The following is a 14,085-nucleotide window of genomic DNA, read 5'->3' as shown; positions in this document are numbered from 1 at the left end:
TTTGTGAATAAATCTTAAGGAAGTCTGCACGTGAGTCCTTTCCTTGTGTTTATCGTCACACGTGACAAAAACATTAAAACAACCTAAAACAATGGTTGACTGAAAAGAATCTCAGTGTAGAGCTTAAAAAAAGAAAAGAAAAAGACAGCCAATGGATTCTTTAAAAACAGAAATCACGACAACGCCTTCAGAAATTCCAAAAGAAATGGGGAGGAAGTACAAATGGAAGTTGTTAGAACTGGATTAAAATGGAGACAGTTCTCCGTCACCTATTGTCTTTCATATTAAACATCCTCTCCACCCAGTCGCATGCTACATATTTACTGGACAAGGAGGAACATTTTTAAGACACCAGGAGTATAAATAGCACACCCTTTCAATCACTTAAAAAACACCAACGTATCCCTTTAAGGTGGAACCACACCATGTCTCTGGCCTGAACAGTGAAATGATTAAAACAAGAAATGCTGTTTTACTGTACTGTTAAAAATTTCTCCCCCTTTTCATTGCTTCTATAACTGTTCTATAAATTAACCCAACTAAAAGATTCTCCTAGTCACGACTTTCCTGCCAGGCTCGACACGTGTAGGTAGGAAAATTAGGTTGATGCAATGCCAGCTTCCTTTCCAAAGTATGTACGTGATGAAACCTGGTGTTCGGGGTGAAATCCAACAGAGTTTAGATCATCTTAAATTAAAGAAGAGTGTAGGGATGCCATAAAAGAGCTAAAAAGGCAAGAGCTTTCTGTCTATCTCTTGAAGTAGCCAGGATGGAGCCATGACCAACTAGAAGAGGAAAAACTTTGAGCCCCCTTTGACTCCCTGGAGTCAGTGAGTCTTAGATTTCTGTCACCCAAGATTGTGTTTGTTTTGGCAGTGGCATCTGAAGGATGGGTGGGAGAAATACAAGCTCTCTGAGCTCAATGGGAGCTTTGCAGGTTCAAACTGGATGTCAGGATTGCTGTGTTCAACATCTCAGTGATGTTTAAAGTATACTGCAGTTTAAGACCCTGTTTACAAGACAACGTTTCATCCGAAAACTTAAAGACCATAGACTGTATATAGAGTGGACAGCATGGCTCTGCCATTTACCAGTGTACGGTTTTGAAGCCAAATGTCCCCCCTCACAGGCACAGCCATTGCAGCCAGAGTCTGCGCGGTAAAGACTTTGAAGGATTCTGGGAGATTTATTTTTCTCTTTAAGAATCAAATCACTTCTTGGTTCTCCCTCCCGACATATTTTACAATCCCTGAAAAAAATACACAAGAACAGCAGCTGTCAATCATTGTTAATTGTAACATTAAACCTTGTTTTTAACCTCCTATAACTAATGAAAACAATGCTTTTCAGAAAAAAAGACGACTCGAATACAAGGCAACAAAATGATGTCTTCAAATCACCACAACAATCGGAAGTAAGAAACATTTGTACAAGGTGTATTAATTTTTTAAAGTTTGACCACAGCCCATCTGAAATGACTGGAGAGACAGGTTTTTTGACCTATACTGCAGCCAGCCACCAGGGGGAGCAGTTTTTGTGGGGATGTCTCTTCGAGCCAAGCAAGATGATGTCCATTTTTTTTTACATTCTATGGTTAAGATGCAGTTAAAAATATCTGTGTTTACATAGAAACACTGAGAGACCAGAAACACTGTAGTAAGCATGCCAGGCCTGTAGTTGGCGCCGTGTATTGTCCAGAAGGCTTTTGGTAGATCTGATCTCTTTTGGTAGTAGGAATACTAAGTGCAGAAGAGGAGCAACAGATGCACATTTTGTTGAAAGACCGTCGAAAGATTCAGCAGATAGAGCAGCACGGTGTATGGACGTTGTATGTACTTGCACGAAACGGAGTGTGACGTCAGCATTTCTGAAAACGCTGGCTTACTGTTTACATGGCAACGGTGTTGGCAGCGTTTTGGAGAAATTCCACTCTGGAGGCTGTTTTCAAAAGGTTGTGTTTTAGGTCAGCTAAAATGCCACTTCTGTGTAAACCAGAAGCTGAAACGCAACAATACTTTTGCATTTCACCCTAAAACCGCTGTCAGGTAAACGGCCCCTAAGAAACATGGATAACAGGATATTCTGGTCCGTTTATGTCGTTGTTGTGGAGCAAGTTACAGTACATCCTGTACATATGTTTCTGTTACAGTGGGCTCTTTGTACAGTTGTGACTATCTGGATCCCTCTGCTAACACAGTCCTGGTGCTCAGTCTCTGGAGCTGCAGCCCTGGGAGCAGGCCAATCTGCAGGATGAGACACACCTGGGCTCGGTGTGCCTCATTTATAAAGCTAGAGCAGCAGCTGACCCGACAACTATGCTTTGCTTTTGGTTTCTTTGTTTTTGCTTTTACAGCACAACGCTCACACAGCACTGACTTTTTTAATATGTATTGGTTATGATCGCTGCATGTTGAAAATTAATTGTTCCTCTGTGTGAAAACAATACAACGAACACGGCGGGACACTTCTTTTTCAGGCTACTTGTCTTTCTGCACATCATCCACCATCAGTTTTCACAGCTCCCCCATCATGCATCAAAAGAAAGGACCCCACAAGCACCTAGTAGTGTTATGGCTGCCCTGCAGAGCTGAATTAGACCACATGGAGGAAGTCAGACCAGAGGAGCCAAAGGCCAAACACAGGATGAGTTATATCTCATGTTTAGAAGGAGAAAGTAATCAAATACAAGTCATGAAAGTTAAGGTGTGCCACTATGAGTTTTCACCAAAGAGCTCCATATGCCGATAATTTGAAATATATCAAAGGAAAGCAGCTCCATTTGCAGCTAAAAGTCCTCAATTTTGCTGGAATAGTAGATACAGCTTATAGCTCCCTGAGGCTTTATCCCGAGGAGGAAAAAAACAATGATGAAATTTTATGAAAATGGAATGAGAAATGTAGAGTGATATGTGTTGAATACAGATCACTCACTGCTAAAGTCAGACTCCTGCATCGTTTCTACCCGCCTGGAAGTGCCCCACACATTTATTGAACAGTTTTCAGCTGGTAAATGTGGAGGATGTGGAAAACACTCTCTCAAGACGACAATGTGAGCACGAGAGGAGGAAGGATCATTTCTCAAACGGCTCCCTAACCCAGCCTCCCGCCAAAATCCTCCCCCCTGTCAGGAGCCCATTAGCGCAGCTCCCATTGTACTACCATGTGTTCCTCTGCATTCATGTGCCTCCTGTCAGGCTACAGAGTAGGTGGAGGTGCAGGAAAGGCACATCCATCATGTGGAGCTGATCCAGCTAGCTGCAGCGCTTTCTTTGAAGCTGGATGTACTCAAGGTGTCAGAAACCTAACAGCTCTGAAGAGAATAAAGGAGTAAAAGAGATCTGATCAGGAGAGGTGTGGTAACATTTTATGACTTCAGTTTTTAACAAACACTGTTATAAGACTAATGCTGAGTCCCAACAGAGAAAAAATTACACAACACAAAGCCTGACACAACCAAAGGCTAAGTATTATCGCTTTCAGCTTTCGATCAATTTCTTCCTGCTTCGAAAATCTTCCATATATGTGAAAGAAAAAAATCATATGAATGAGCCGCCTTCACACCAGGTTCATGTGACCCCAACGATTCGTAGTAACTAGGTCAACAACTTTGCTTGCGATGTTACAACTGTCAGGAACTGGGTCAACAAGGCTGCTCACAATAACCAGAGACAACTAAAGAACATAAAGACTGACAAGAACTAGGTCAACGACTCTGCTTATGATGGCCAAAAGAGACTAAAAACTGTTACGACCAAGAGGAGCAATGTCAGTAACTCCACTCACGATGAACACAGTCGACTAAAGAACCAAACAGTTTACAGTAACTACATCAAAGACTGCTCACTTCATCCACAAACGATTAAAGAACGCAACAACTGACAGGAACTAGGTCAACGACTCTACTGACAATGTCAACAGATAAATGGAGGAGGTATTGACTGACCGGAGCTACGCAACAACTCTCCTTATGATGTCCACAGACGACAAAAGACCCTAAAGTCTAAGAACTAGGTTGATGAGTCAACTCACAATGTTCCCAGATGGCAACCATAGACGGGAACGATGTTGAAAACTCAGGTCACAATGTCTTCAGACAACTAAAGACTGTATAGACTGACAGGAGCTAGTTCAACAATTCTGCTAACAAATCCAAAGTAAAAAAAAAAAAAAAGGCTTGTAGACAACTGACAGGAACTACGTCAATAACTCTTCTCAAGATGTCTATAGACCATTAAAGACCCTTACGACTGATAGGAACTAGGTCACAACTCTGCTCATGATGTCCAAAGACAACTCAAGAATGTATCCATTGATAGGACCTGGGTCAACAACCCTGATCAGAATCACCTCAGATGACAAAAGACTCTTGCGACCCTATGACCCTTACGACCCTTTCCGTAAAGACTGACAAGAATTCTGTCACTCTTATGACTGACAAGAACAAGGTCAATGATTCTGCTTACGATGTCCTGTGTTGTGCCAGCTCATACAAAAAGTGAGCTAGCTCAAAGTTCAGTTCACACCAATCAAAATGAAGTAGTTTATGTTCATTTTTCGCTACAATTTATTTTTTATAGTAGAGCCATCGGTGCTTTAATCCATATCCCTCGAGCTAATTTCCCAGAGACAGACAAACCTCAACTGTATTGTGTGAGTTGTCAGCGGGATAAGCCATCCTGAAAGCACGGAGAGTGCCGTAGTAGTAGATCTGAGAGTAGAGTAGAGCCTGCCGTAGATCACAGTGCTCGGCACCTCCTGTCACCTGTCGGAAACTCCCTTCCTTATTTCTCGGCACCTTTCAGCACCTCTCAGATTGTGAGCGGCCACTGACTGCCCCAGGAATGAACTTCGCTCATGTTCCTACATATGGGTTAAAAACTGAGCAGTTCAGTTTACCGTTCATGAAAAAATAAATGCGATCATTTAACACGCTCATTTTTACTAGTCTACGCACAACAATGACGATGTCCTAGATTACTTCAGACCACAACAACTGAAAGAAACAAGGGCAACAAATCTTCTCAAGATGTTTACAGACTGCTAAACAATTTTTCTAACAACTTCATGTGACAACACTGGCATACTGACCACCTGTGAAGTATTACATATTCGTTCAACGGTCTATTGGTTTGGGCCAAGCCCACACGTAGCCAGGTATTTTCAAGAACAGGTACCCCCCCACCCACCCACCCTGTTTGTTTTTAAAAACACTAAAGTGCAGCTCGAGGCATGTCAAACCCATATTTGGCAGTGTTTTCCAAACATAAACCCGTGCCAATCTGAATGAGCCCCTGTCATTTAATGCTGACGTCTCCCGAAAACTCTGTTTACCGGTGTCCACAAGAAACCATTAAACCAGAGTTTTCCAAAATCTTCACTTTGGCCGGAGTTTTCAGAAAACATCAATTTTCAACGATGTAAAGCTGCGGTTTCGTGTGGACGACAGGCCTAACTGTATAAAAATATATGCGGTTTCCCAAATACCTGGCTAAGTGTGGACATGGCCTAAGTGAAAGGTCCATGTACTGAGGTATGGGCAGTGGTCTTGCATTCGACTCCCAGCCACAACCCTTAGGCTCAGAGATCAGGATGACATGCAGTACTTTGAAAAAAAAGATCACCACTGAACCGTTTCAGTTGCTGTCCAAAGTATATGAATTGTATTTTCTATGCCAGTTTGGAGTTGCACGGCCCTGACCAGCTGTCTGTAGAGAAAAGGTCAAAAATATCTAACATCATTGTGCTCTGAGACCCAGAAAATTGCTCCTCAAAGCAGGTTTTTTCAGGCACATAGTCAGCTCTATGAGGCTGCACTTCAGACACAGCAGTGCTCATGTTGCCTTCAAGAGAAACTTGTTATTGAGTAAAAGCAGAAAATTCATACTGTTGTTGAGGAAAGACAAGGCTGCTGGTTTTTCACATTTCCCATAGTTCAAAACATACTTTGTTAATTAGTCTCTGTGTGTGCATAGATGGTTGTTTGTCTCTCATGTTGGCCCTGGGATTGGCTGGTGACCTGTCCTGGGTGCACCCTGCCTCCCAGTGCACTACTCTCTGACATCCATGAGAATCAAATGTGACCAGTCTTCCCTCTGTTGACCCCAATTATTCAACCTTTCTCTCCAAACTCCAGCTGTGAGTTTTATCACGGCCCGATTTCCGTGGCAGAACTATACCTATTCATGTTTATAATGAAAGGGAGCAGAGAGGCCCAACAAAGGGAAAATGAGTGGCCTGGTGTGATTAGAGACACGAAACAATAAACCATTTAAATACTTTCCCCGAGTTTGTCATTTCACAATCTGAGCCTGTTTTCATGAGCTACTTAGCTGAGGAGAGTTTATCTACCCAGGGATGGATTTGATAACACTTAAATACATTTACTCCAAAGTGAAGCTACAAGGCCAGGAGACAGTAAGCTTTTATTAGCCTGTAGCTTAGTCTGCAATGATGAGAATAACAAGCAAGCAATAGATCTAACAGTCTGTAAACATCTTTATAAATGTGCTTTCCTAGTGCTGAGGGTTTGATTAGAATTTTGTGTATTGCAGTCAAGCCAACAATGATCTGGTTTTGACATGGTTTGTTTTATTTTGAAAGTCACCTGCTCTTTTTCAGTAGTTTCCATTCACGACTTCCTGAATTTATGCATCACAGCTTCAGCATCATAGGATGGTTGCTAATCTGCTGCAACCTGCTGGAGCAGGAATGCAGCTGGACCACGATGGAAGGGATTAAGTGTGCGTTGACACATTGACTTGAAGAAAAATCTATCTGATCAAGTACTGTGATGGAGCAGAGCTGGACAAGAGCCGCACGTGGTGTATTTTGGCTGTAATAGGAGGGAAACCACTAACTCCTGCACGTAACCCCAAGTGAAATATACTCCCCTTTTTTGCCTCCTTTTTGAGATATAACCAGTATTGTACAGTTTATCAGTAGACAACCATAAGCTATGCTTACATACAGTGACAGGTAATGTTCAATTGCAATCATGCAACTGTCTAAAGGTAACTGGAAAAACACTGCAAATGAAATATAATGTTGCAAAAAGTTCAAACAAAAGCATCTATACTTAGCATGGCTGCTGCCCCCTGCAGGCCTGGAGTACCTGCATTTTCAAGCCTTACTTTGAAGAACTTTTTTCTTTTAAAGCTGTTAAATTATTTTTTTTTTCTTCAAATCATTTGTGTATTTTCAGCTGATTTAATGTCAGCGCAGTATTTTGCTTTTTGCTTTTGTTTACTTCTGCAGGTCTTGTTTGGATGCATTGTTTCTGCATTTTCAACTTGCAGCTTGGACCGTGTTCTAGCTCCTGCTCTATCACTCTCCTGTTGAGCTTTCTTCTGCTCTAACATCTTTTTTCTTCTCGCCAGTCCAGCTCCTATGTCTGCCCTTTCTACAAGCTTAATTGTTTAATTTAGAAAATAAGGAAAGCTTTTGCTTCTCTCTGCTAAACTTAGCCTGCCAGAGTGGTGTCATTATATGGACTTTTGGCCTACACGCCATTAACGAATCTGTGTTTTCCTAGAAAAATCTGACCATGGATACTGGTTTTGGTGTCAATATGCTACCAAGCGGCAGCCTCTGGTCTAAGAACATGAGACAATGCGGAAGTGCTAAAATCTGCTGTTTCTTGAGTGTCTGCTTGAGACTGGCTCCGAAAGTACCGGAAGTCAACTGCATACCACGCCAAAAAAAAGCAGTTTTCAAAGAAGAAATTAACCTATTTACAGCCTGGTTCAAAAAGACCTCTCCCGTCTGAATCGTCAACTTTATTATCGGCACACACTGTACAGGGGGTGAATTTTTTTCTAACTTGGGGGTTCGGAGGATATTAAGGTCCCAAGCTTGCCCAATCAGAGGCACAGTTCAGTTCACGTCACTGACAGGTGCCCTATAGCTGTTCGAGAAGCCCTTGTCACTTCAATCATGGTCGCAACAGCCGATCTGCTTCATGTTCTGTTTCCGAAACGTGACGTCAGGGAGACTACGTCCATGTTTTATACAGTCTTTGTATTCTACAAGCAATATGTACAAGTGAAACTTTTTCAAGATGACTTTTAAAGTCCTCACAGGGTCTAGCCGAGCCAAAATCTTCAAGCTAAAAGATCTTTGAAACAGATGGCAACTTTAAAACTTTATTAAAGCCCTTGTGAGACTCTTTGACTCAGTTATGAAAGGGACTGAAATAAAAGGGGATGACTTTATTGAGCTACAAAAGCAAATGAGACTTTCCGCTGCAAGATCGACAGTTTCTATATTTAATTTTTAATGCCTTTAACTGCTGTGAGGGGGTGTCAGACCCAAAGATTGACAGCTTGCTGAGGAAACAGACTTAATTCATATTTTGCACACCACCTCTTCAGCGAGTGATACCTTTGACTGTTAAAAGACTGCAGGATGAGATTATTTGTCAAAAGAGACAACTCACTTCCAGTAAAGGACGAGATCAGTCGTAAGATAAGTATTACAATTTTAACCACAGAGGGCGCCAAAATCGACACAAACAGTGCTGCTGAGCTGTCAGGAAAGATGCAAAATCTAAGATGCAAGCTTCTTTGACTTTTACATTTTCTGTGGGTATAATCCTCTGAAATTTTCAGATGGAATATTAGGAAACTTTCAGAAAAATCATGTCCCAATGGGTGACTGAAAAAAACTGCTGTCGAGCAACCCTGCCAGCTGTTGGCTGTAGCAATAAATATACCCAATGAAAAGATGCGACAGTGGCATAAATCCTGTGTTATTACTTCCTGCAGTAAAATGAAAAAGCATATTTCCCCAAACTGCTCCATAAGTTAATGTCATTTTGGATCAAACACTGAACATTTGTTTATGAATTTTAATCAAAGTACATCAAAACAAACCTGGGTTCCTTCATCACTTTTTAGAATCCGTAAAAAAAGCCGAAGATTCAGTCAGCAGACACTAAATCACAAACTATGCTTACATCCACAAAAGCCTGTGCTCTTATTAATTCAGTATTTGTTGCTGACTGTGCCCGGCAGACGCCAAGTCCTGTGCAGGGACTGGGATGTTCTTCTAGAGCTGGTGGATCCTCTTTCGCAGGTTGACATAAGTGCCTGTGCCTCCAAGTCATTTGTCATCTATAGGACAGGAGGAGGAGGTGGTGGAGGTGGCGGTGTGCAGCCTGAGAGTCAAGTTGTTTTCCCTCTCTATCATGGTCCTGACAAAAACAACGCTGGAGGTTAGAGGTAAAATAAAAACGTCACAGTCAAGATACAGCTCTGAGATACAGACATCAACATCCTGTGGCGTGGAAAGAAGCACTTTGGGAGCTATGCCATCAAGCGTGATTTTTCCTGTATGCCTCAGTCTCAACATGTCCACATTTCCCTCTGTCCTCACGGGAACTTTGTGGATTCGCTCCAGGCCTGGACGTGACTGCTCGGAGTACCTGACCCCTGGCTCCGGCTCAGAAAACACAGACACTCTCCATACATCCTGTACACATCACTCTCATGAGGCCTGAGGAGGACACAGCAACACGTCCACACTATGAGAGCAGGCTTTCTCTTAGTGAACTGCTCCCCCTGGTGGTAAGAGGTGGGACTGCATGGGGAACAGATAAACAGAGCAAACAGATTTAAAATGAAAGATTTTACTAATAATTACTTCAAATAAGAATCATTATTTTTTCAATAAACTATCTGTGAGTTTTTTCTTGTTGAACATTCGTCTAATTAAAAAAAAAAAAAAAGATGTATTTTGCCTCAACTGAAATATGTTTGCTTAGTCAAAAACTGTACAAAATGGGTTCTCATAATTAATTTGCAATTCACATTAACGTGATAAATGCTCAACCTATCAGGAAATGTGGCTTTCAGCTAAATAATAATTTAAGTAAACAGATGTTCATTCGATTTAATTTCTTTCTAAAACAAAAATATTAAAAATTGGTGTTTTCACTCAAGGGAGAAAATTACAAGGACCATTTGGATGTTTTTATTTCCCCCAAAAACATTTTCAAGCGAACGTCCTTCAGCTGAACTCTGACTCAGACTTTTTGTCAATTACCCAGGTGAAATTGGGGGCAGTTGAGGTTCAGCTGAAGAGATGTTGTCACTTAATCAGAAGGTTGGAGGTAGATTGCTGAAGACGATCTACAGAGTATGAACAGGGGCTGTACATAGCAGCTTTTGTGTATCAGTATATGAATGTTCTGTGAAGGGGTTGGATTTAGCAGCAAAGGATCTTATCCTCTAAATTATCAAGAGACACTTTACAGAGAAAAGCAGCTGTAGTCTGTATTCTGTTTTATTATTTACAAAGATGCAGCATTTTGCAGCATAAGCAAGTTGCAATGTTCGGTGTAACGATTTACAAAGTAACGCTTTACCATGATGTAACTACTTTTGGGGGTAAAAAGTAGTGTAACATGTTATTACTGAAAATATAGTAAAGAAACATAGTTCCTTTTTTGGTTGGGCACAACATTACTTTTCCCACGGACCGATTTGACAGCAACATTGCCTCAGCTGCACTCATGCACAATAGTTGCCACCTAATACTGAGGCTGGTACTCGCAATAGCATTCAGAGAGCAGTCAGTCATCAGCATTATTGTTTCTCTTGTCAAGCGCTCTGTTGCATTTTTCAGAACAAAGAGCACAAGAGAATTACCTGTTATGGTATATTCTCCATAGTAGAACTTGTAGGCCTATACACATTTAGGAAATAAGTTGGGGTTCTGCCCAAAGTTGAGCACCATTAAAGTAACGAGTAACGTAAAAAGTTTCTTATTACAGAGGGTAACTAAGTAAAGCAAGGGACTACTTTTTCAAGAAGTAATGTGTAACAAGCAAACACTACTTTTTTAAAGTAACTTCATTAACACTGTCAAGTTGTGATTGTAGGATAAACTTAAAGATGCTGTGAGGTCTTTTTGTTCGGTGTTGGTAGCAGCAACACCTTTGGACAAAGTCAGTAGTGTTTTCTGGGATGAAGACTCCATTTCCATTGCTCCAGTGCAACAAGATTTTTTTTTTGTAATGCTGTTTGAAAAAGACTGCAATCAGACTTGGTATACTCAGTTTCTTGCGCAGTTTTGTAGCCAGCTATAGCGCTAGTCACAGACCAATGCTGTAAAACATCTCCTTAAGGCAGAGATCTCAAACTTGTGCCATGGAGGACCAAGAGGCTGCAGGTTTTCTTTTCAACCAAAAACTCCACCAGCTGATTTCACTGATCACCTCTCCTTCAAGCAGAGAGCAGGAACTAATCAGTGAAATCAGCTTGTAGAGTTCTTGGTTGGAAAGAAAACCTGCAGCCTTTGGCCCTCCATGACACCAGTTTGAGATCCCTGCCTTAAGGCGAGTGAATCCTGGTTGTGTTCTACCTCAGTATAGGTATTGATAAGTTTTATTGATACCAATGCCATTATTGATCTGATGTTGATCCAATTCTTATTGTTTCACTTCTCAATTCCTCTTGTGAATTTTCTGTGTACAAAGAGCAGGCTTTACAGGTTTTCTGTCAACATTTAGTGGGAGAAAAAGTAAACAAATATAACATGACACTCTTGGTATTTAACATGGTGCACTGATAAATATTTTAACATGTTCCTGGTGTTGTCACCCTTGCATGTCATTACAGCATTGCACAAGTTGCACTTTCATTGTTCAGGTCCTTTCCATCAAGTTTTCAATCACTTCGATCTCTCTGCTATTGTCCTAGAAATTCCACTGCTGACTGGCAAGCATGATTGACATATCGCACATCATGTGATGTCACTGTCTTCTTAAATTTTACATATATAGATGTGTGTGTGTGCGTGTGTGTGTGCGTGTGTGTGTGTGTGTGTGTGTGTGTGTGTGTGTGTGTGTGTGTGTGTGTGTGTGTGTGTGTGTGTGTGTGTGTGTGTGTGTGTGTGTGTGTGTGTGTAGATTGTAATAGGTTCTGTATTAGTGCTCTTGAATTTTTAATTGATTGTAAGAGTAGTCGCTATTCAAGTCGTGAATAATGTGGATCCAAATGAACAGTAGAATAAATGAATGTGAATAAATGAATAAATGAATAAGTGAATAAACAGTCACTGTAAGATCTGGTCACTCTGGTGTGATGTAAAGAATCAACAAGGGAATAGTTTAACATAAAAGCTAATGATGTTGATGGATTGAACCATTTCTGATTGATTCTTACTAGTACCCAGTTATCTTGACCCATCCCTAGTCCTACCACTGCTCATCTACCAACTCCAACCTCACCAAACAGAGCTAAAGTAACCTCCCTCTTCATTGTATTGATAGACTCTCAGGTTTGAACTGACCACTGTAGAATAACTGCTGCATGTTTCAGCCAGCGCTCTATCATTCTTCTGTTTAGCTTTCTTCTGCTCTGACGTCCTTTTTCCTTTTGACAGTCCAGAACCTTTTTCAGATCTTGCTGTCTATGTAGAGCTCAAACCCAGCCACAGTTCTAAGAAATGGGATTCAGAAATAACAGATTTTGTTGCTGATAATCCCCTTTTGGAAATTGTAGATCATGAACAGGTAAATATATAAAACTGAGACTCTTTTAAGATCACTTACAAAGCCTTACAAAGAGAAGGTATTTTGGCTTCACATCTCACAATGGGAGGAAGTGAAAGCACGCCGTTCGCTTTATATACAATCACCAGCCCCGACACTTTGAACTGAAGCCGTGCAGTTCACTGAAGGAATTTGGAGCTAACATACACCCACTACTGCTGTAAACGTAAATACTTGGACGTCTTAATGAGAGAAACGAGGAAAGAGAAACTGCAAATGATCAGCATTTTTCCATCTCCTTCATGTAATCACCTCCATTAGAGACACCTGTTTCTACAGTCATTTGCTTCATAAACTGGTTTGTACAAATAAAGACTCAGAGATGTATTGAAGCTGACATATACTTTCAGTTGGTGTTTATTTCAATCAGAATGATTTATGTTGCTGCTTTGGTAATCATGATTAAGTGTTGACTGCCTAAATTGCTGCTGCATCAATAGTTGATTCAGTCACATTATTAGATTATGTAATGTGCTGAAGAAAAAAGTGTGACAGATCCCTCCACGGTGGCTGAGACTTTTAAAAGGATCTGTCAAACAATTCAACAAACTTTATTCTCAGATATGATTTAATTTAACACCTCTGACAGTTCGGTAAACAGCCCTAGGGCTTTGTTATCATGTTTTTTCACTCTCACATGCTTTGGTGACAACGTCGATGAGCTCCAGCATCAGTTATGTATTATTCTGTTTTACAAGATATGTGTTTGAACAATCTGTCAAAGCTGGAGTCAGATTTTAATATTATTACAGACAAGTTTTGCTTCACTTGATGTCTAAAAATCACTCATTAATAGCAGGGAGAATCACAGGAAAATATTTAAGAGGTTGTTTCAGACCCAGCAGTTCTTCAGTGAGCATTTTAGTGTCTTTCAGTGCGTTGTTTTATAGTAAACCTTCATTTTCCTAGCTAAGCTTTGGATGTACTATGTAGCACCAGAGAGCAGTCAGATAAAATTAGAATCATGTTTTTGTTTTTGTTATTGTTGTTGTTGTTTTTATCATCAAATAAATCTCATACTGCACTGATGACATATCTAGAAAAGCAAAACTTCCCCAGCAAGTTTATCATTAAGTATGTTTGAGAAAAAAATATTTTTTATTTAAAATGTCTAATTTGACATGGGCACCGATTTAGATACTTTTAAAAACACATCCTTGAGACTGTGAGGGAGTGGAAGAGCAGGGGATTTTCCATGTTTGGACATGCACACTGCATTTCAAGCCTTTATTTTGAAAAAAAAGTGTTATATACAAAAAAAGAAAGAAAGACATTTTATTATCAAACCATATTTGTTACCACATAAACACACACTCAAGTACCAAAAATTGATAACGTTGAGTACAGATACTGATTGCCAGGTGTAACTGGGTTAAAGTCTCACTTTTTATTTTCTTTACAGTTACAAAAATTTTGCCTGTGTACATGTATGTCTGTGTGGAGTCTCTGTAAATCCTGGATTCAGTTTTTTTATGTGAAGCCTCATTGTCCTGTCAGTTTTTTCTTCGTGGTGTCTTGTCTTTAACATTTGG

This window comes from Halichoeres trimaculatus, unplaced genomic scaffold (assembly GCF_033239565.1).
Source record: "Halichoeres trimaculatus isolate MK-OKI-2021-1 unplaced genomic scaffold, fHalTri1.1 fHalTri1_scaffold_12, whole genome shotgun sequence".
NCBI classification, from domain to species: Eukaryota; Metazoa; Chordata; class Actinopteri; order Labriformes; family Labridae; genus Halichoeres; species Halichoeres trimaculatus.
This window is presented reverse-complemented; position numbering follows the sequence as displayed.